This window comes from Sminthopsis crassicaudata, chromosome 2, assembly GCF_048593235.1.
Source record: "Sminthopsis crassicaudata isolate SCR6 chromosome 2, ASM4859323v1, whole genome shotgun sequence".
In the NCBI taxonomy this organism is placed as follows: domain Eukaryota; kingdom Metazoa; phylum Chordata; class Mammalia; order Dasyuromorphia; family Dasyuridae; genus Sminthopsis; species Sminthopsis crassicaudata.
In genome coordinates, this window is record NC_133618.1 from 247,033,155 (window position 1) to 247,054,306 (window position 21,152).

The 21,152-nt window shown below is 34.8% G+C and overlaps 1 long non-coding RNA gene across 1 annotated transcript; it reads left to right on the top strand.

The window, feature by feature from the left end:
* Positions 1-8,843: 8,843 nt before the first annotated feature.
* Positions 8,844-17,503, top strand: LOC141553382 (uncharacterized). Its single transcript, XR_012485438.1, has 2 exons — positions 8,844-8,980; positions 16,856-17,503. It is a non-coding gene; the product is annotated as an uncharacterized LOC141553382 (long non-coding RNA).
* The last annotated feature ends 3,649 nt before the right edge of the window (positions 17,504-21,152 follow it).

A 21,152-nucleotide genomic window follows, 5' to 3' on the forward strand; every position in this document is an offset into this window, starting at 1 on the left:
ATTTAAATTTAATTTAATTTTGAGGATTTATATTATATGAGTATTGGTTGAAGGAACTCATTATGTTTAATCTAGAAAAGGAAAAGACTCAGAGGAAACATGACAGCTGTCTCTAAGTATTTGAAACATTGTCATGGAGGAAGACGTGTTTTGCTCGTCCCAGTGAGTTACAAGTATAAATTGCAAAGAGATAAATTTATGTTCAGTGTAAGGGGGAGGAAAAACTTCTTTTTTATTTATGTTTTATTAATTTTATAATTATAACTTTTTTTGACAGTACATATGCATAGGTAATTTTTTACAACATTATCCCTTGTACTCCTTTTTGTTCCGAATTTTCCCCTCCTTCCCTCCACTCCCTCCCCTAGATGGCAGGTATTCCCATAGGAAAAACTTCTTAACAATTAGACCTATCCAAAATGGTAACTGATAGCCTGAAAAGATGACTGGATGACTACTTGTCAGATATGTTTTAGTTAGAATTCCCTAAATAGTCCATGAAATTCATTCCATCTCTCAAACTTTCTAAGATTATGATATAATATATAACAATTGTTTTGTAATTCTTAAAGTACTATATAAATGTCAGTTATTTAAATGTCACTGTAATATAAGCCTAAATCCTGGACTCAAAATGTACAGGCCTAATTTTAAGTTTTATTCCCAGCATCTTTTAGTTCTGTGAATTTTGCTAAGTCATTTAATTGCATTAGACTGCAGTTTCCACATCTTTAAAATTAGAGTTATAATGCTTGCATAGTTGACTTCATAAAGCTCAAATGCTTTTGATCTGCAAAACATATCAATGGAAACTATATTTATTATTGATTAAAACCACATATTTTGGTTTACTGAGTGATTCTCTCCTTTAAGTAGAACTCTACTATTTGCCATCCTGTCAATGAATTCATCTCCATTATCATATTCAGCAAGAAGATTGGCAAATTTGTTCAGCTTTATAAGACAGATATTATGGCATTTGACAGATGATTTCACTGCTGTAATGATCTGTGTTGTAATGTGGAATATGTTGGTAGTCCATTATGCAGTAGAGGTGTGAATTTTTGCTGTTATTAGGTGACAAGTCATACAAACTTGAAATCATCAGAGGAGAATTATCACTAAAGCTTGAAACAGATTTTTCCCCCCTGAACATCTCAGCATTGAATTAATTCCCTCTCTTTAATAAAGCTTTGTCTCCTGGTTGTCCAAAGCCACATGTTGATTGGATAATGACAATCACAAGATGGTTTCATGAATCTCTTTTAAATGTCTGAAGAAAATACTGTCTTCTGGCTTTTTCCTTAATTTACATAATGGGAATTCTAACTGTGTCTAATGTAGGTAATGAGGAATGACAAAAGTGGCAAAGTTAGAATAGAAGGTTCAAACAAGTTTAATATTCCTTCTACCATGAGACCCTTAAAAGAATAATTTTTAAGATTTTTTAATGAAGAATATGTATTTTTAAAGTAAAAATATAATTGCCCTGGGAGTGCAGGGCTATTATAATTTTTTAGATTCCTAGCATCAAAAATGTGTCTATCGCAACTCCTTTCCATCTACCCTTGGTTTCTTTTGAATGAAACATTAAATTAAACCCAGTAAACATGTACTTAAACACTTACAATGTGACAGTGTGTTAGTATTGAACAACACAAAGGTTTTAATAACAGGTGCTGCTTTTGTAAAATTTAGATTTTAATGACGGTGACGAGATCAAGTACACAAACACATTACTATTTCTACTGATTTATATTTTTATAGCAAATTGATAATTAATGGAGTGTTTGCTTCAGAATGATCTTAGACAGAAGATGGCACTGTGGAGAGTACCTTATCTGGAGAATGGAAGACCTGAACTCAAATCCAGACTCAGGTACTTATCTATTGTGTGACTCTGAACAAATCACTTATCCTTTATCTAGCTCAGTTTCCTTATCCATAAAATAGAGATAATAACAATAATACTTGTTTGCTGAGATGGTTGTGAAGATAAAACAGAATAGTAATAAAGTGCTTTGCAAAGTTTAAAATGTTATATAAAGTTAGCTGCTATTTTACATATGAAGATGCTAAGACTTCCAAGATCATTTGATAAATTGATTTAGAATAGAAGAGACTATGGGTTAATCAAGTCCAACACCTTCATTGTTTAAGGTGGGATACCAATGTCCAGAGACACTGAATGACTTGTCAGGCTCACACAGTACATAGAATCCTTGCTGGGATAGAATTCCCAGTTTTTGAGAAAGTGGTGCCATTTAGAGAAATAGCAAAGGTAGAAGTTAAAGTAGTGTATAGGGAGGAAAAAAATCATTTTAAAGTATATTGAGCTTAAGATGCTGATGGGGTGTCCAGTTAGAAATAGGCTGTAGGCAAACAGTGGGGCAGGTTCTTTAGATAGAGTTTGGGCAGATCTGTAGGCAGAATAGACCAGATAGACTCCTCTCAGAGGGAGGAAGAGGGATGCTTAGACTCAAAGAGCCAGAGAACTAATGTGTCTTTGAATATAGTCCCTATCACCAAAGGAATCCTATCAGCCTCTTTGCTTATACATGATCTTGGTGGTATAGTGGATAGAGCTACTGGTGAGGAATGAAGAAGACCTGAGTTCAAATCCAGCCTCAGACACTTACTAGCTATTTTATCCTGGACAAGTCACTTAACCCTTCTTGTCTCAGCTTCCTCATCTAAAAAATGAAATAGAGAAAGAAATGGTAAACCATTCCAGTATCTTTGCCAAGAAAACCCCAAATTGGTTTAAGAAGTCAGATAAGACTGAAATGACTCAACAACAACAATATATGATCTTCCTATTACTGATATATTCAAAGGCACATGGGATTTGCTTATATTTGATTTATGAATTTGTGAAAATTCTGCAGCTCCAATTTCCTTTTTAAGGATAAGACTTCCTCAAGTCATATGAATGTACATTTCGTAGTAGAATAGATTTCTTGGTTTCTTAGTTTGATGATATTAGAGAGCATAGAAATGACTGGAGTCATCTGAAGGTAACTTCATGTCTCAGTAGTCTTGTTCAAGAACACCTTTATTGAGGAGTTCAGAGGTAGGAACTGCCTCCAAGAAGATTGGTGATTGAATATATTTGGATTATAGATAAAAAACTTGAAGGGAACATAAAAATCATTTTACAGAAATGAGGAAAGTGAGCTTGAGAGAGATAAAGTGACTTGCCCAATGTCATATAGCTTGCAAAAATCTTAGCTAAGATTTGAGGTCATGTCTTCTTGATTCCAAGTCCAGAATTCAACCCACAATATCATCTGTCTGAGAATTGTGGAAGTGAGACTGAACTCATGTTGAAAGCACCACTCTTTGCCTTATGATTTCTAGCAGTGAAATATGCCATCACTGCCCTTTTGTTTTTTCACACTCATTCCATTGACACTCACAAGCAAGCAAAAATAGGGAAGTTTTCTCCAGTTTCCTCTATCATTCCTCCTGTAGAAGGGAACGTATAGAATAAGTTCTGGTGATTCTCAGCTCAACCCTCATTTGACTGGTGAGTCAGGTCCCCAGAAAGCAGCTAACTAGCTATGGACTCTGGAGATTTTTATCCCAATTGTCATTTTTACTGGCATATAGGATTCTCAGAACAATATATCTTCCTCTAAGGATTTTAGGGTAATTTTCATGAGCTGGGGTGAATTTTAAATGCCATCAGCTCAAGCTCCATTACTGTGCATTTTCCTCAGTATCTTTTGCCAGTATCCCAAGATCATTTCAAAAATTAGCATCAATTTGCTTTTATTTAAAAAATATTTAAAGGATATAGAAAATGTATCATTATCATCATCATCATTGATAGTTTTTATATAGCTCCTTAAAACTTGCAGAGCATTTTACATGTTATTTTATCCCCACCAAACCTTGTGAAGTGGTTGCTCTTATTATTTTCACTTTACAGGATTGATAGAACATTGTTTAGTATTCTTTGACTTGTTCTGTCATTCTGTTGTTAAGGGAGTATTTTTCTTTTTATATTAGATTAGAGATTTGTATAGTGTTGGGTGATTATAGGACAATATGGCCCTATCCATTTGATAGTATTTGGAGTTATGAAGATCTGATTTTCCAATATGGTCAAGGAAAGTTTTGGTATTAACCATAAATACTGAGACATTCAAGAATATTGCCCCAATTGGAGATGCTCAAATCTCTGCTCAAAAAACATATACTGAATTTCTACCATGCTTATGGTATAGTATAGCTTTCTAGGACCCCTTTACCACAAAGTCCTTGTGTATAAATCTCCTCTAAGTCCAAGGAGAGCTGGCTCATAATGTTGATATGCTTGATGAAAGCTTGTTTTCATTATTTCTCAGTTTCTATCCTTTGCCCAATCTTTATTTGATTTTTCCCCTTCCTTCACTGGCTCACAGCATGCCTTTTCTCAGCCCCATCTTTCTTTGCAGATTATCACTTGACATGCTAGATTTGTTAAAAAGGAGGTTTTAAATCTATACTTGATCTGTCCAGAAGCTATGTCTCCAGTCACTGTGGGTGTGCTGACCCATATATATTTCAGGAGGAGCTGATTCAGTCTGATAGGGAAGCATATGGTGCCATATGCTAACTCTAGGAAGAGTGTGATGCCTTCAAGGCTTAAATTCAGGAAAGAAAAAAATGGATGAAGAAAGAAGAGAAGGGCAAAAGAGGAAAGAAATGCAGAGTAGTAAAAAGATCATTGAACCGGGACATAGTCAATTCCCAGCTCTGCTATTACCTAAGTGACCTTGAGGAAGTCAATTACTCATTTGCAAAATTAGTTGGTTTGACATAGAGGATTTATAAAGTCCCCTTAAACTTCAACAATCTATTCTTTTTTTTTTTAAATTCCAGGAAAAAGCAAACTATTCTTCAATGTGGTATTTTGGGAAGTTCTGCAAAGATCTCTGATAGTGTACCTCCATTTCCTATTCCCCATGAGGGAAAGATAATACCTCAGAGGGGGCAGTTAGGTGGTGCAGTGGATAGAGCCCCAACCTTGAATTCATGAGGACCCGAGTTCGAATCTGATCTCAGACGCTTAACACTTCCTAGCTGTGTGACCTTGGGCAAGTCACTTAACCCCAGCCTCCAAAAAAAAAAAAATACCTCAGAAACTAGAGATCTTTCCTAACAGTTTATTAAACTATATTTTATACCTGTAAAAAAGATGCTCTAATCTGTCCAAAAAAGGTAATAGTAAGAATGTTTGAGAAAGCATTTGTTACTATGTGCCAAGCATTGTGCTATGCACTACATGTGGAAATACAAAAAAAATGAATTTTGACCAGAAGAGCTTCTATTCTAGTAAAATGTGATGGAGGAGATAATACACATAGAGGAATGGTGGTTAGGGAGGGGCATTTTGATCAGGAAAGTTACAGAAAATGTGAATTGTATTCCCAAAATGGTGACTTTTAGAGAAACCCCAATAGTGGCAGAATTGATTTAATTGTGGTTCATAGTTCATAGTTCAGGGAACTAGGCTGGCAGTCACCGGAAAAACAGGAAGGTCCCAAGGAGCAAACACTTCAAGATGTGATTTCTCTCTGCTGTGGGTCACTGAAGAGGTTGTGGAAGAAGTGGTAAGAGAGGAGAAAGAGTGTGCTGCTTGGAATATGGAAACCTTGGATACCTTCCTGGTTCTGCTACTTATTAGCTAGGTTAAGCATACTCATGTATGTTTCCTCATTTATAAAATGGGAATAAATAATTAGGAATTGTGAAGAAATGACTTTGAAGCAATATATATATGTGAGCTTTCCATTTTATCAGAGATTAAACTAGGGATCTTTTTTTCCTTATTTGATATACAACACTTTCTGATTGTAACAACTTTATTCCATCTCTTTCTGGGCAGGATTAGAAATGTCAAGAGATGCTACATGAGAGAGATTAGTGGCGATCCCTTGAGCCTACCCTAAGAACTACATGTTGTAAAAAAAGAAGCTTTAAGAAAAAACACACACACTTGTCCTCTTACCATGGCCTGTCTTTTTTCTTTTTTTATATATGTAACTTGCAGAAAGAAAAATCATTTCCTATTGAATCTAATTCCTTACACTAGACATCAGAGACAAATTCTATTTTTTAGCACTGTCAGTTTTCCAGTTCCGGAAGCTCCAGCTTAAGTGAATCTTCAATTATTTTCAAGATGGAATGTTCTGCCTCCTATGGTCTTTTGGTGTTTCGGTAATTAACGAATGTGGCAGAACATTCGTCTTAATTGCGCAATGAAAGTCCCTCACAACACTAATTGCTCTATAAAAGTCTTAGAGAACAAATCTCCCTTTCCTGTGAGTGAATACCCTCAAGTGAGATATGGATGGAAGAATGGAGTTCTTCAGGGCCTGATTGGAAGATTTCTGAACTCAGACAACCAAATTCATTAATGATGCTAAATAGCTGGGGATTTCTGGAACTCCCCAGATTTGTAAAATCCCAGAGGCCAACTCAGTCTGAGGAAACTGGTCACCAGAGCCAAACCAGAACAGAATTAGAGAAAGACTGAAAGACTTTTGTTCCAAAGGGGATGGGGAGTAGCAGAAAGCATGATGGATTTGAATCAGAAAAGTTGCTTTCCAGGCCTTGGATGTGTCACTTAGCTTGGGTGACCTTGGCTGTACTTTTCTAAGTCTTGGGTTTCTCCTATTTTAAATGGTCCTGCCTGACTGGCCTTCTACTCCTCTTAAGTAACATGGGCCATTTTGATAACTCTCCTCAATGGCTGGTGTAGTATGCTTTCTAGAGCCCCCAAATTGGAGCCCCCATGCCGGAGAGTGCAGACTAACTCTCTAGAGGATCTGGGAATGCCAAGTCCTTTGTCTTAGTGGAGGAGCTGGAGACTCACAAGGATGATCAAAGATGGAGTCCGTTTATTTCCAGTCCTCTCAGCCCCTAAATACCTCAGTATGATTACATCACCACAGCACACTGAGCATGTGCCATATAGAACCATTACATGACCACATCACCACAGCACCCTGTGCAAGTGCTAACTATGAGGACCCTGCTATTGATATACAAATGCATCTTACTATAAATATTCCTTGCTTCAAGTAGAACACAGGTGGTCACGCCCTCCCTTGACTTCTCAGGAAGGCCGAGAGCCCTTAGGGGAGATGGGGAGCCGAAACAGACACTGTCAGAAAGTTCCCTCTGGGCTGAAGAGTCTTATACCTCCCTCAGAGTTCCCCCACTGTCTGAGGCTCTCTTCAGGCTGGAAATGTACTTTCTTCTTACTGCTGCTTACTTTTCCTTCAAGGCTCAAGCTTAAATGAAGCTTCCAAATCCTTTATAATGACTCATAACAGAGACATTGTCCTAAAAGAGTTTTCTCTCTGTAATCTTTTCTTGCTTGATGACTGTCAACTTAGTTCCCTGACCCATGGAACTATTAACTACCTTCTCCTACCTACCTACCATTAATTCAGTGCATTTACCTTTATAAAAATGTATGGATTTTTCTGTATCTATACATGTACATTTTGTCTCTTTTGGCTAGATTTAAATTTCTCCAGGAGACTTGAATTTAGTTCACGTTGGTCATTGTGATCTCATTGCCCAGTGCTGTGCTTTGCATTCCAATTCTTCAATGGATCTGAGATCTCATCATTTTAGAAATCCCCCCCCCAGTGATGAGGATTGCACTCTATTCACGCTGGTGTTAGAATCCAAACCTTTCTGGTTTAAAGTTTAGAGCTCAGATTGCTTTATCACATTGTCTTCTGTTGATTACTCAGAAACCTTGTGGAGGTAGTAGTAAAACTGCAAAGTGTTCCATAGAAGTAAAGTATTATCATTTTTATCATTATAACTATTTGTTGAACTATTCAGATCAAGTCAAACATTCAAGCCCATTTAAAATGGAGAAAAGAGCCTCTCTCATATTCTGGTTATCAAAATTTAGCACTGAATTCCACGGAACTCATGTCCACTTGCAGAGCATGACTCTTTAAAGGTTAGTATCTTGATGAAGAAGAGATATTTGAAATAAGTGCCATGTTGTGTATCACCATTCATTTTATAAAATACCAGTGATTTTAGCAGAATTATCAAGCCTATGATTTGACTTATGAAGCTGTATTTCAAGGGTTCTGCCATGTTGAGCAAATTGTAACAATTATTCTGAGGCTTGGAATATATACATGCATTTTTCATTTCAGGTGTCCCTATATCTTTCCTGCTATATTTTCTCCTATATTCTTATAATGTCAGTGTTACAACATATACAAAACTAAATATACATATATATACACTGTCATGTATATGCATACACACATGTACACATGTATACATATATAACCCATTTGCATATATACCCACACATATCTAATTCCCCAACAATTATTATCAGCATGGAGTAGTGGATAAAGAGCTGGATTTACAGTAGGGATCATTGAAGTTCTAGTTCTACCTCTTAAAACATTGGCCTGTTTGACCCTAGACAAATCACTGACTTCTCAGTGGATTAAGGCAACTTGCACTGATATAAGTCTTTTCATCTGAAAAGTCTTATACCAAAGAGATAAAAAGTCTGGTTCCTATGTGTACCCCACCTGTTGCCATTTTTCTCCCTAATTTTACCTGAAAATTCCTTCAAATGTGCTTAGATTTCAAATCTCTGTTATTTGGACCCATGCCAATGCACATGTGCAGTTTATCTATTTATCTTTCTTTCTCTCCATCTTTATACTGTCTCAGAATATTGACATGGATGAAATAATTGACACATGCATTTATGGAGCTAGCTCAGCTTGAGAGATTCCAAAAGAAATTATGGGAAAGAAGAGGTAGTAGCTTCTACTACTACTTCAGTTCTACCAAACTGAAGATCTTCAGAGTCATTTTGCTTGATCTCATTATTGTATGTGTGTGGAACCTGAACAATTCATCAGCAATTTGCCAGAAAATTGAATTGCTTCCACTTGAATCATCTTAGCATGATGGGAAATCAGCTGACAAGGTAAGGTACTAGTCACTAAGGTCTTTTCTCAAGACGAACTACAAAGCATTCAAAATCTACTTCAGCAAGTGCAATTCTGATGGGCTGGCCATGTAGCCCAAAATTAAACATGTTTACCTGAAAGACTATTTTATAAAGAACTCACACAAGGTAAACACTTACATGGAGGACAAAAGAGTGGTACAAGGACACTTTTAAGGTCTCTCTGGAGAATTTTAATATCAATTATGATTCATGAGAGATTCTGGTTCAGGAGGTATGCACGTCAAAGAAGGTGCTGTGCCCCATGAAAAAATTCAAATTGCAGTAGCACAAAGAAAAAGTGACATGGACAAATTTAGAGGCATCTCCATCCTAAATGTTCAAACAATTTGTTACCAATCTGGTAGAGCCTTTGGAACTTGACTGATTGATTAGCTATATCAAACATCTTGATCAAAGTATCTTGATCCCAACATTGCGATGTCATTGGTTCTCTTTAAGCATGAAGGATGAATAATAAAAACAATATATGTGTATTGTACACCTGCACACATATATGTGCCTTATTCTACATAGGTAACATTTCTGCACTGGCATATATTTTCTATACTGAGAAAAATCATAGTTACTTAAACTCTAAAGCATAGGCATAGACAAATAAAGACTAGATTTATCATCTATTGATCTGTTATCTGTGTGTCTGTCCTCTATCTAGATAGAAATGTTCTTATCAATATAATCCATTTGTGTCAGAGGCAATAATTGAATCCAGGTCTTCAAAGCCACCATTCTATCTTGTGTGTCATAGTGACATATTACTTCTATTAATTAAAAGCAAGAAGATGCTAGGTACCATAATGGATAGAGTCAGGCGTACCTGAGTCCAAATTTTAAATGATTCAACAACAAAAATTAAAGGAAAATCCGTATCTTGTCTTAACTATTTCCAAATATACAATGAAATTGGGTGGATATTCAAAGAGAAGATGTTTTAGATTCCCATCATATAGTTACACTCAAATTAGCATAGTTAATAAAATATATGACATTTTTCAGAGGGCTGGGGGGAGACTTGTGGAAGACTATAAAGTAGTAATTAGCAGCATAATGGCATTTAACTTTTAAAATTTGGAATCAGTATATTACTCATGCAGGACAAAGATGGACTATGGTAGCAGATCCTAAAGTAGATATGAATTGATGGAACTCATATGAAAATATGAGGATGGGATTGAAAGCATTTATCCTTTTTGGTTAGAGCATATGAGAAACTGAAAGAAATAGTTCTCCTAAACATCTCCTAAAGATAGGATGTTATCATTATGGCATCCCTGTCAGTGGTACAGATTACAACCCAAATATACTTAGCCCTTGTGTCTTGTGTATACAACTGTTTACTACACCAATAGGGTGGTTAGTTCCTGATAAATTTTTTGACTAAGCCAATCCATATAACAAAGGAAGGAAATACATGCAAACTCCCAATTTTTTAACATTTGAGAAATTGGTTTCCTCCCTATAATGGATGCTATAGTAGAAGCATAGAGTGCAAGTATTCTTGTCTGTTTTATAGGTGAAGAAACAGAGGTTCAAAGATATAATTTGATTAGTTTATAAGGTCATGTTACTGGTAAATAGTGGAACTAAGATTCAAATCCTGGTCAAGTCAGCTAGCATTGAACCATTTCCTACATTTAACTAGTCCAATCCTTGGATGACAAGTCCTTCTAGTTTGGTAGGCTCTGATTCAGCTTGTTATCTACTGGCTTAGGTTTTAAGAATCCCAATTTGTTTGCTGGCAGAGTAGGAAGAGTACCAGAATTGGAGTAAGGAAAAGCTGAGCTCACATCCTTATCTAGACATTTCCTACCTGAGTGACTCTAGGAAAAGCACTTAACATCTGATTGTCTCAGTTTCCTCAATTGTTGAATAGGGAATAATAGCAATCTCTTATCAGGGTTTTTGTGTCAGCCAAGGGAATATTTGTAAAATGATTATCAGTTCCTGGCACATAGTAGATATTTAGTAAATGCTTGTTCCTTTCCCTTACCCTCAGTCATCCTCAATTTCCATAACTGTAACACTGGGAAAATAATAGCACCTACCACATAAAGTTGTTATGAGCATCAAATGAGATAGCATGAATAAAATTATTTAATACAATAATATATAAAGCACTTAGCTGTTATGGGCTAGAACTCTTGTACTTAAAACAAGGATTCTTACAAGGTGGAATTGATGAGATAATGGTTATCTAGTTTAGCATAGTGACTAATAGTTCTCTAGTTCAGTACATGAATTTAGTACTTAATATGTTCCACAAGATTCACATCTATGATAATGGAGTATATAACATCCAACAAGGACTGGACGAGATCATTTCATCTTTGGTCAGGCTCTTGGTGGCTCTCCTGGGGGACCAGGAGGGTCAGAGACAGAGCCAGAGAAGACAAGCAGACTGGAGGAGGGAGCTCAAGCTCTTGGAGCCAAGGAAGAGAGAGATTCATTTCCATCTTCCTCAGCTTTGTGGTGGCTGGCCTGTCCTCCTGCATTTTCTCCATTGGAACCAAGTCACCTCTGAAGGTCACAAGAAAGCTAGCTGAGCACCAGGGGAAGGCACAATAAAGACTTTTGGTCTTTAACACCTGGCTTTTTTGTGGTGATTACTCTGCTGAAAGGAAGGCTGCTCCAAGACCTCCAGAAACCCACCAAGAACATTACACTTAGCAAAACTTTAAAGTGCTAAATAAAAGAACTATTATTATTATTATTTCAACATTTTGTTGAAATATTAGAAGAGGGCTGGTGTGATGTGATATGATAATATGATAGAATTTTGATAAAATATTAGAAGAGGGATAGTATGATGTGATATGATAGTGTGGTAGAATAAATGGATAAACCCAACATGCCCTCTTAATACATGGATTCCTGAGTGTAGTGAAAGCTTATTAAATTACTTTGTGGCTGTAACTTTTTCTATAAGCAGAGAACACTTGATTCAGAAGGCAGCTTGGACACCCCTGTATCTCTACTTTTTCCCTATCTCTATTCTTTTCTTCTCCAATCATCATTGAACTTAGTTTATTGTTATTCAATAATATTAGAGATCTGTGATGTGTATATCTCAAATTAAACACTTGATACCTACACTCATAATACTGGATAATCCTTTGTATTTGTTATGGTGGTGTGCATTTAACACCTTAGTCTTTGAAATGTTGAAAAGGATCTTAAAGCTCTTCTAATCCAATTATCCACTCAATGAAAGAATCTCCAAATAACACTAATTTTAATAATTTTTTCCCTGCTCTTCCTCTTTTTCTTCCTCTTCTTCTGGAAGTCACTGGGATTGTTATTGTTATTTTTCCTTGGTTCTTGAAGACCATGATAACAGGGAGGTAATGCTATAACATGCAAATTAATTAGATTTAAGTGAGAGTGAGCTGTGCAAGATTAACTGCCTCACTTTCCCCTCCAGAGCCATCAGAGTCCAGTGGTCACATATAAATCAGGATGACTGGAGATAGCCCTAGAACAAAACAATTGGTCAAAAAATTGGCAACATTTTTGCCAATTTTTCCCTGAAGCAAAGGTAGTCTTGATTTGACTGTCCTTTCAAGTAAAAGAGTTACTACTGAGGGATTAGGGAGGGGATAAATGTCAAAGGTATCAGTGAAAATGGCAAGAACATTGCTAGGGTGAAGCATAGGTATGTCTGGAGCTGATTCTCATTAATCATGATAACATGGTCCTAGGGTGATGTAAGTTCTATAGTTGTGAGGCTTAGGTCCTTTCAGGCAAGATATTAATTTTGTGCCCTTCCTTATCCATCTTCCCAACCCTAATTCTTCTCTAAACATTATTGAATTTAAAAACATGGCTTATTTTTATACAATAATAGTGAGAGCATGAGATTTTTGTATGAGAATTCCCTTCACTTGTTGGTACACAACCCCTGAAAATTCAGTCTTAAATATATGTATAATGATGAGAGAGACATAGTCATGATCACACAGTTAATATTAAAAGTGGGACTTGAACCCAAATGCTCCTGACCTAAGTTGCAAAAATCTGTTCATACTAACATACTTGATTCAGCACAGTTTCATCTAGGATCAAGAGACCAAGTCTCCTTAATTTTTTATAGTCTAGTCATGTTCAGTGAAGTAAAAGTTTTTCATTAAAGAATCTCTTCTAATATTTGCAGTGTTGCATATTCAGCACAGTAATCCCTTCTTAGAATATTCAACAAATTATTCACACTAAAAACCCTGCAGCTTTCTCAAAGACCTCTTTTCATTTTTCCATGTGACAAGCAGAATTAATCAAGGTTCTAATGGCTGTTCTGCAGGTGTTATTTAAAAAACAACCAATAGTCCCTAAATCATTAAATTTACTTGGGGAATTCTGATTGCAGAACCTGATGTCTGTTATTTCTAAAGTAGAAGAGACTAGAAGTGACACAATCCATGAGATGGCCACTAGTTTATACTAAATTTACATGGTTTTAAAATTCAAAATCCATTTCCTTCCCAATATTTATCACTTCCTAAATATTCATAGTCTGTGAATTAGTAAATACAGTAGAATTGTAATAGCAGTCACTCATGGAACAAACATGATCTACTAGGATAAGAATGGAGGGAGATTTTTGGAAATTAAGTCTCATAGGTCACATGGAAACTCAGCTTTCCTTTATATCTGTGTCAATTTTTGCTTATACACAAACATACAAAATTTGGGTATTCAGGAAAAGTTTACTTCAAACAATGACTCAAAGAAGATTGGACTGGGGCCTATTGTTTATAGCCTAGATTTCTTTTCTTTTTGGACAGATTCCTTAAATCCAAAACACTCTGGCTCTTACTTTCATTGAATGGCTAACAATAGGTCCTGGCCAAATTTTAATTTGGTCATAGCTTGGGATCTAATGCCTCAGAATGAATATAAACAGCAATTGCTTCTGTTTCGGCCAGAAACCCTGGTCTTCTCCTCCAAGCTTCCCTTCCTCCCTCCCCCTTCCCCCTCAGGTAAAACAAGTCATTCTTTGCCTCATTTCTTCTTATCTAGTCTTAATCATTGAATGGTTATTGCCTTAGACGAACTGAGACCTGGGAAAGATCTTACCAAGATCTCCCAAAGTATGTATAACTATCTCCAGTTGTTCTGATCTATGTCTTGCCATTGACATGTGGGCTAAATTCATAAAGAAGTTTAGCTGTTATAAGGAGCATGCCATTGACTGGAGGGCTAAATTTATAGAAAAATTGGCAAGAATCTAGAGAATGAGAAGATCTTTTATAGGGGAAATATAATCTCAGGGATTTGACAACATAACTTGGCTTTCTGATAGGATTTTTAGAGACTTTCACCAGGTGTGGGACTGTAATCAGAAGTCCAATTAAACAAAAGGCCTACTTAAGAACAAAGAACCTAAACAAAATATCTACATATAATTTTGTCAGTACTCCTCCCTATTTGCCTCAAAGAGTATCTAGACTTCTGTTTATAAAGATTCAGACTTTTTGGGCCAATACCCACCTGGATACCCAGGATCTCATCATAACTATTTGTATCATTATTTCATAGCCAATTGGGGTCTACACACATAAGTTCTTGGATCAAAAACATTTAATCCATCAATTTGCATACGTAATCATCATTCTTTCCCAGTTTTAAAGATATTCCCAGAGTTTATGATGCACTTACATAGCATTTGAGGATCCAGGATCATTTTCACACTAAGAATCAGGTCTTTATTATAGTTTTGTCAAATTGGTTTTGTTTATAGAAAGAATTTTCCTAAAACTACCTAAGGATTTTGATCCATTTTTAATTAAATGCTTTTGCAATTCAACAAACATTTATTAAGTGCCTAATGTAAGCATAGCCTTATGCTAGATCCTTAGGGAGATACAAGATTCATATTAGACACAACCCTTGTTCTCACAGAGTTTAGACACATACACAAATAGATATTCTATGAAATAGCACATGAGCATATAAGAGAGATTTGGGGAAAAAATTGTTTACCAATTTTTTTTGGTAGTATTTTACTTGAAATTAAAAAAAAAAATTGAAAATAGGTTCTTATTCAATGGAGTAGAGTGGAGGGTGGGAAGACAAAATGGGAAAGAGAAAGTATTCCATGCAATAGGGAATAGAGTGAACAAAGGTACAGAGGTGGGAATTCACAGGATATATATATATATATATATATATATATATATATATATATATATATATATATATATATATATATATATGATATTATACAAGTTTGTAGTGCAGATTATATGGCAGGCATTAGCAGGATAAAAATAAAGTCAGGGGAAGTATTAGATTGTACCATATCAAGTTCTAGCTAATTAAATTTGAATTGACTAGGCAACATGGCATAAAAATATAATGAAATACCATTATGACATAAGAAATACTTAAAGGGACAGTTTCATGGAAGTTTGGTAGGACTTTATGTGAAGTGATGCATTGTAAAGCAAGCAGAACAAGGAAAATAATTTATAAAATTATATTATAAAAAGGAACAAGTCTGAAAGCCTTAAGAATAGAATGGCTGACCATGATACCAGAAGACAGATAATGAAGAATGGTACATACATCCTGAGAGATAGGCAATGGACTCAATATGAATGATGAGACATAATTTTTTGGAAGTACCAGCTTGAGAAATTATTTTGCTTATATTTGTTGCAAAGATTTGTTTTTCTTTTGTTTTTCTTTTCTTTTTTCAATGAGAAAATAAATGTTTATTAACTAAAAATGATAAAATTTAATAATTTTTAAAATAAGTAATTTGGATACATTGAAAGCATTTAAGAAGAGATATATGCAAAGCAGCTTCTGAATAATTTGATATTTAAAATACTGTTGAAACAACTACCCCATTCACTTAAATAACGTGAGATTGGTTGGTTTTCACTATGATTGGTTTGGCTTTTTACAGTACCTAATCATCCCCTAGGTAAGGATTCTGGGACCTATTATGTGCATGGCTGAAAGGAACATATGGTCCATATTATCACTGGACTTACAAGCTTAGTGAAGGATACTCAGCTAATATATATGAAATATGATCTTCCCCTAAAATATACTATTCCTGTTATGTCTTTAAGAGAGACAACATGGAATATTGGAATGATTGCTTGATTCAGCCAAAGACAACTAGCACCTAGACTTGAATCCAGCCTTTGATTTGCTTTTTTTGTGACTTCTCTGAGCATTATTTTCCTCATTTGTTAAACACAGATAAAGATATTTATAGTGCCTACTTTACAGGATTGCTATAAGAATCCAATGAGATTACATATGTCTGTTTGTGCACACATAAATATATATGTGTATATATATCTCAAGAGTGATTTCTAACAAAGTTAGAAGTGGTAGATATGATAGTTGTTATGCTTGCTGTTGATATTCAATTTAATTTGATTTCAGCAGCCTGGCATAGTAGAAAGATCTCTGGATGTGGCATTATAAGACCTGTTTAATACTCATGGAGTCACAGAATACTAAGCATTGGAAGGAATTTTAATTGTTTTCTAGTTCAATATGTACTCAAATAAGAACCCTAACCATGACATATTCAATAAAAGATTACAAGTATATTTGAAGACCTTTTAAAACAGAGAATTCACCACCTTTTGATGCATCCCCCTCAAATTTGGTGAGTTACAATTGCTAATTTTCCCCTTATGTCAAGTTTAAATGATCTTCTATTAACATTTCCCATTATGCTTTTTTGGATTAAATGAGTATTTGACCTCTCTGCTTTCTTCATTCTTATGGTATTTTTCCCATTCTTTATATATCATTAATATATCATTGACAGTGACTGAGAAACCAAATTTGTCTATTTGTTCATTATTTAAGAATGTGATTCAGGAAGAAGATTCTGAGAAGATGGTGGAGTAAGTCTGAAAATTCTCAATTCTCTAGATGTCCCTTACTAACAAAACAAAATTGTACCTCAGAGCAAATATAGACCAATGAAAAACAAATAAGAATTGGAAAAACAAACAAGATCTGTCTCAGAGACATCAAGAGAAGATTGGAAGAAAGACCCTAGGACTGAGGTTTAACCAATGTGAATTATAAACACCTCCAGACTATCTCCACTGAAAATGTAAGTGAGGAGCCTGGGACTATTTGGGTTTAGCTGCATACAGCCTCTGATAAAATTACAGGAACTTCCACCTATTGGACAACTTAGGGAGTCAGGGGTTTGAGGCCCAGAAAATTGCTGATAAAGAACCCTAGAAACAGCAGTGCTCAGATGTGACCCTGGGAGAAAAAAGAACCAGAACCCCAGTGAGTACAGAGGTAATGGGGAAGGCAGAGCAGTTGCTGGCTATGGGCATTTACAGGACAGTGGAATTCTTGGTTTGAGTTCCAAGCCAGATAGGAGAATTAAAGTGAAGTTAGAGACACCACCCTTCTTTAACCCAAATCCTATCCCAGGACTAGAGTCATTGCTAATACATTCTCATTAAAAAAAAAAAAAAAAAAAAAAAAGACAAAGGAGAAGAAAGAACAATCATGCAAAGATTTATTATGGGAATACTGTAAATTGGCATCATCTTTAGAGGAGGATACTAATGTTAAAAAACAATAAAATAAAAAACAACCCTTTCCTACCCCAAAGAATAATATTAAATGGCTATCTGTACAGAAAGAATTTATAGAAGAACTAAAAAAAAAAAAAAAAATCAAATGAGATAGACTGAGGAAAAAACTAAAAAAAAAAAAAAAAATCGAAGAAAAACAAAAAGAATATGAAAGTCAATTAACTAAAGGAGTTCCAGAGCCTTAAAGAAGAAAATGATGCTTTGAGAATTAGAATCAGACAAGGGAAAACCAGTGTAAAAGCAAGAAATAATAAAAAAAAAAAAAAATAGAAGAGATTGTGAAAACATCTTATAAGAAAAACAAAAGATATGAAGAACAGATCAAGAAGAAAACAAAAGAACAACTGGACTACATGAAAGCTATGGTTTTCATAGTTTTCATATGACTTTTCCAAAAGAAGCTGGACACAATAATACAAGAAATAATTAAAGAAAATTGTATTACAGTGATAGTACAAGGGGGAAAGAATAAATAGAAAAAAAGAAAATATATAGAAATATCATTGCTAAATATAAAAAAACCCAGATCAAAGATTTCAAAGAGAAAATTTTCAAATTTTCAAAGAGAATTTCGAAAAGAAAATTTAAAATCCCAACAATAACAACACCACAAAACAATTCACATGTGCCGGAGCTATAATAAGAATTGCAAAGGATTTATAAACAGCTAAAATAAAAGAATACAAGCCCTAGAATATTATATATCAACAATCAAAAGAACTAGGATTGTGGCTAAATATATATATTCAGTTTTATTTTGGATAGTCCAAAAGAAAGATTGGGGTAGAGCTGAATATGATATGACTCTTAAAAAATAAGACCATCCAGGGAAAGATAAAAATAGCAATTGTGCTATATGCATGAGATGTGAGAGCAAGAACTAACACAGATGAATGAGATGGGGGAGGAGGGCTGCTAGTTCTGAAAATCTATTAACTTTGGGAATGGATTAATGAGAACAATATATACATATAATAAGAAGTATGGACTCTCCAAAATCTATAAAGAAATAAGCGTGGGAGAGACTAGGATAAAGTGAGGTATAGAAGGTTATTTAGATTAATGAGAGTAAGTAGTATAAAGAAGGAGAGAAAGGGTGAGGTGAAGAAGATAAGGGAAGAATCTGTGGGAAGGGTGGAGTTGGAGGAAGATGATGCAATATGAGATTAAGTAAGAGCAAGACAAGTTAAAGGGTCGAAGTAAAGTAGAAGAGTTGATAGAGATAGGAAATAATAGATATAAAAATAAACATAATAACAATGATCAGGAATAGAATTTATTGGAAAAGAAAGTTGGGATGATAATCATTGATCCCAAAGTCAAACTTTAAAAAGATTCAACATAGAGAGAAATTCACATTATATGTCAGTCACATTAGTATTGGTCTAGTATGTATATGTATATGAATAATATTATATGTGTGTACATATGTGTATGTATATTTGCTTATGTATACACACACACACACACATACGTAGTTAAATATGTCTGTTCTTTAACTGTAGCCTGCTTGGGGGGATCTGGGGAGGGAAAGGTGGAAAAAAGAATAAAGCAAAACATGCATAGCAGAAAACAAAAGAAAATCTATACAGAAGCAACGATGGACAGTTATGAATACAATATTTTCTGTTATGTAACTTTCTTGAAATGGAAATTTATTGTTGCATATTTTGAATCTTGTCTAATATTTGGCTTGGCAAGTGAGAATTTTTTTTTCTATTTTTTCTTATTTTGCATGTAATAAATAAATATATTTTGAATTAAATAAATAAAAACATTTAAAAATGTCATTCAGATGTGCCAGCTAAAATAAAAACATTTAAGATAAATAGATGCCCTCTTAATATCTCTTTTTTCTCCATGTAAGTAGTTGAATGTCAAGTTCCAGCCTGTCTTTTCTAGTCCAAAAATCATTCTCTTTGACAAAGAAAACAACACAGTAGGAATTGAGTAGTGTTTCTTATCTTTATCATCAGTTATCATTATCCCATGCACCCAAAACAATATCCTTATCCTTACTTGATCTTCTTTTCCTCCAATAAAGGGGAAAAATGATTTCCAACAATCCCCCAAATTCCCCTCTCCATCCTCTCCCTTCTTTTGATTCTTAGTTTTCCTCACAAGCCTCAGCATATACTAAGCTTTATCATTCTTGACACTATTCTTACAGGACCATAGCATGCTCAGTTACCTTCTTTTGCTTCCATTTTCTGCTCTGTTCATTGGGAATTCACTATTTATATGCTTTGGTATTTTCAAAAAACTTTCCTTTCTCCTCTTCATTATCATTGCTTCTCTTAGTGTCTCAGAATTTCATTCCTGAGAGCTTTCCACTCTCTTGGGGTGACTTACCCATTAAAATTTTAGTCCCTGGAATCCTCTCTTTACTTACCTGAATCCTTTCATTCTTCCAAAATCTGTGGTGCATGTTACTCTATACTTGTTTTTTGTTTTTCTCTATCACAATCTCTAAGAGCGAATGGTCATTTACTCCAAAGATTCCCATCATCATGGCTATATTGCCTGAATACAAAGTTTCCTACTGTGTCTTGCCTCCAAATTGTAGCTGAAAACCTATTTAGTAATGGAAAGTTTGTTGTCCTTGATAGGATACAGAGAAAATTAGTATCAAAGATTGCCACCATGAGAATCATATGTTCCAGCTCTACAGATCTTTTAGAGGAAATTAACAGCCTCTAGACCACTACCTTTTTATAGTTAATGTAATTAATGCAGTAATCCAATTTAATAAGAATTTATTGATGATATAATATAGGAATACAATGAACAAATGATAATAAATTTGTAGATGTTTATCAATTTGAATTAAGACATATGTTACTACTTTCCCTCTAAAGTTTGAATATTTTAATCCTTGAAAATCTAGGATTTCATCACTGTGGGTGACCCTTTCATTAATACAGATTATGCTTCTATACCTATACTACATTGTATCTATTTTTAAGAGCTATCCTGGCTAAATAATTCATAACTGGTATTCAGCCCTGTGGTGATGAACCTCTTTAAGATTATCTGGTTCGTCTATGCACATTACATATTCTATTCCTTGTGCTTGGTAGTATCTACCATTTCCTCCTTTCTTGGAGTAATCCTTCAGAAAACAGAATCTTTACCCCCAGAATGTGCCAGTAGAAGATTATGCTATTAAGGGGAAGATGAATAAAAGGCACAAATTCTAAAAAAAAAAATATCCCAGTGACATCATGTAAATGTAAAATTATTTATTTGGATAAAAAAAGGAAAAAAATATTAATAAGCTGACAATCATGTTTCACCAGGCCAAGTCAATAACAAGCATCCCTGAAAGGTTACGGGGTATGATGCAATTAATCTAAGGTTCTATTTTTCAGCTAAAACTTGGTGGCATTACTTAATTTGGATTTCCATGCTTGTTATCTCCGCAGCCTGAACCCCTATTTGTAACAAATTGCAAATTAAGCTGCAATTTAGATTATTTGTTCTGAGTAGTTTAGTGTGAGCCTGTAACTCATTTAACTACTAGCTTGGCAGTCTTCTATTAA